This window comes from Bombus terrestris, unplaced genomic scaffold, assembly GCF_910591885.1.
Source record: "Bombus terrestris unplaced genomic scaffold, iyBomTerr1.2, whole genome shotgun sequence".
NCBI lineage: Eukaryota > Metazoa > Arthropoda > Insecta > Hymenoptera > Apidae > Bombus > Bombus terrestris.
The window spans coordinates 520,677-524,875 of NW_025963581.1; positions in this window are offsets into that span (position 1 = coordinate 520,677).

Sequence of the window (4,199 nt, forward strand, 5' to 3'; positions counted from 1 at the left end):
CATCGTGGGACACCGTTGGACACCGCTGGACATCGTTGGACATCGTGGGACACCGTTGGACACCGTTGGACACCGTTGGACACCGTTGGACACCGTTGGACGACGTTGGACATCGTTGGACATCGTGGGACACCGTTGGACACCGTTGGACATCGTGGGACATCGTGGTACACCGTTGGACGACGTTGGACATCGTTGGACATCGTTGGACATCGTGGGACACCGTTGGACACCGTTGGACACCGTTGGACACCGTTGGACACCGTTGGACGACGTTGGACATCGTTGGACATCGTGGGACACCGTTGGACACCGTTGGACATCGTGGGACATCGTGGTACACCGTTGGACGACGTTGGACATCGTTGGACATCGTTGGACATCGTGGGACACCGTTGGACATCGTTGGACATCGTTGGACATCGTGGGACATCGTTGGACATCGTTGGACATCGTTGGACATCGTTGGACATCGTTGGACACCGTTGGACACCGTTGGACACCGTTGGACACCGTTGGACACCGTTGGACATCGGTGGACATCGTGGGACACCGTTGGACACCGTTGGACATCGTTGGACACCGTTGGACACCGTGGGACAACGTGGGACAACGTGGGACAACGTGGGACAACGTGGGACAACGTGGGACAACGTGGGACAACGTGGGACACCGTTGGACACCGTGGGACACCGTTGGACAACGTGGGACAACGTGGGACAACGTGGGACAACGTGGGACAACGTGGGACACCGTTGGACACCGTGGGACACCGTTGGACACCGTTGGACATCGTTGGACACCGTGGGACAACGTGGGACAACGTGGGACAACGTGGGACACCGTTGGACATCGTTGGACACCGTGGGACAACGTGGGACAACGTGGGACACCGTTGGACATCGTTGGACACCGTTGGACACCGTTGGACATCGTTGGACACCGTTGGACGACGTTGGACATCGTTGGACATCGTTGGACACCGTTGGACGACGTTGGACACCGTTGGACATCGTTGGACATCGTTGGACATCGTGGGACATCGTTGGACATCGTGGGACACCGTTGGACATCGTTGGACACCGTTGGACACCGTTGGACATCGTTGGACATCGTGGGACACCGTTGGACATCGTTGGACACCGTTGGACAACGTTGGACAACGTTGGACAACGTTGGACATCGTGGGACACCGTTGGACGACGTTGGACATCGTTGAACATCGTCGGACATCGTTGGACATCGTTGGACAACGTTGGACAACGTTGGACATCGTTGGACATCGTTGGACACCGTTGGACACCGTTGGACACCGTTGGACACCGTTGGACATCGTTGGACATCGTTGGACAACGTTGGACAACGTTGGACACCGTTGGACACCGTTGGACATCGTTGGACACCGTTGGACACCGTTGGACAGCGTGGGACACCGTTGGACATCGTTGGACACCGTTGGACACCGTTGGACATCGTTGGACATCGTTGGACACCGTTGGACGACGTTGGACACCGTTGGACATCGTTGGACACCGTTGGACATCGTTGGACTTCGTTGGACATCGTGGGACACCGTTGGACATCGTTGGACACCGTTGGACACCGTTGGACAGCGTGGGACACCGTTGGACATCGTTGGACACCGTTGGACACCGTTGGACATCGTTGGACACCGTTGGACATCGTTGGACACCGTTGGAAACCGTTGGACACCGTTGGACACCGTTGGACATCGGTGGACAGCGTGGGACACCGTTGGACGACGTTGGACATCGTTGGACACCGTTGGACACCGTTGGACACCGTTGGACACCGTTGGACACCGTTGGACACCGTTGGACATCGTTGGACACCGTTGGACGACGTTGGACACCGTTGGACATCGTGGGACATCGTTGGACATCGGTGGACACCGTTGGACACCGTTGGACACCGTTGGACATCGTTGGACACCGTTGGACACCGTTGGACATCGTTGGACATCGTTGGACATCGTGGGACACTGTTGGACACCGTTGGACATCGTTGGACATCGTTGGACACCGTTGGACATCGTTGGACACCGTTGGACATCGTGGGACACCGTTGGACACAGCTGGACATCGTTGGACACCGTTGGACATCGTGGGACACCGTTGGACACCGCTGGACATCGGTGGACATCGTGGGACACCGTTGGACACCGTTGGACACCGTTGGACACCGTTGGACACCGTTGGACGACGTTGGACATCGTTGGACATCGTGGGACGACGTTGGACATCGTTGGACATCGTTGGACATCGTTGGACACCGTTGGAAACCGTTGGACACCGTTGGACACCGTTGGACGACGTTGGACACCGTTGGACATCGTTGGACACCGTTGGAAACCGTTGGACACCGTTGGACGACGTTGGACATCGTGGGACATCGTGGGACACCGTTGGACATCGTTGGACACCGTTGGACACCGTTGGACATCGTTGGACATCGTTGGACATCGTGGGACACCGTTGGACACCGTTGGACACCGTTGGACACCGTTGGACACCGTTGGACATCGGTGGACATCGTTGGACATCGTGGGACACCGTTGGACACCGTTGGACATCGTTGGACATCGTTGGACATCGTGGGACACCGTGGGACACCGTTGGACATCGTTGGACATCGTTGGACACCGTTGGACACCGTTGGACACCGTTGGACACCGTTGGACATCGGTGGACACCGTTGGACACCGTTGGACGCCGTTGGACATCGTTGGACACCGTTGGACACCGTTGGACATCGTTGGACATCGTTGGACATCGTGGGACACCGTTGGACACTGTTGGACACCGTTGGACATCGGTGGACATCGTTGGACATCGTGGGACACCGTTGGACACCGTTGGACATCGTTGGACATCGTTGGACATCGTGGGACACCGTGGGACACCGTTGGACATCGTTGGACATCGTTGGACACCGTTGGACACCGTTGGACACCGTTGGACACCGTTGGACATCGGTGGACACCGTTGGACACCGTTGGACGCCGTTGGACATCGTTGGACACCGTTGGACACCGTTGGACATCGTTGGACATCGTTGGACATCGTGGGACACCGTTGGACACTGTTGGACACCGTTAGACACCGTTGGACACCGTTGGACATCGTTGGACACCGTTGGACACCGTTGGACATCGTTGGACACCGTTGGACACCGTTGGACACCGTTGGACACCGTTGGACACCGTTGGACATCGGTGGACACCGTTGGACACCGTTGGACGCCGTTGGACATCGTTGGACACCGTTGGACACCGTTGGACATCGTTGGACATCGTTGGACATCGTGGGACACCGTTGGACACTGTTGGACACCGTTGGACACTGTTGGACACCGTTGGACATCGTTGGACACCGTTGGACATCGTGGGACACCGTTGGACACCGTTGGACACCGTTGGACACCGCTGGACATCGTTGGACAACGTGGGACATCGTGGGACAACGTGGGACAACGTGGGACAACGTGGGACAACGTGGGACACCGTTGGACACCGTGGGACACCGTTGGACACCGTTGGACACCGTTGGACACCGTGGGACACCGTTGGACACCGTTGGACATCGTTGGACATCTTTGGACATCGTTGGACATCGTTGGACAACGTGGGACAACGTGGGACAACGTGGGACACCGTTGGACATCGTTGGACAACGTGGGACACCGTTGGACACCGTTGGACATCGGTGGACACCGTTGAAACCGTTGGACACCGTTGGACACCGTTGGACGACGTTGGACATCGTTGGACACCGTTGGACACCGTTGGACACCGTTGGACACCGTTGGACACCGTTGGACATCGGTGGACATCGTGGGACACCGTTGGACGACGTTGGACATCGTTGGACACCGTTGGACACCGTTGGACACCGTTGGACACCGTTGGACATCGGTGGACATCGTGAGACACCGTTGGACACCGTTGGACACCGTTGGACATCGTTGGACACCGTTGGACGACGTTGGACACCGTTGGACATCGTGGGACATCGTTGGACATCGTGGGACACCGTTGGACATCGTGGGACACCGTTGGACACCGTTGGACACCGTTGGACGACGTTGGACATCGTGGGACACCGTTGGACATCGTTGGACATCGTTGGACATCGTGGGACACCGTTGGACATCGTTGGACATCGTGGGACACCGTTGGA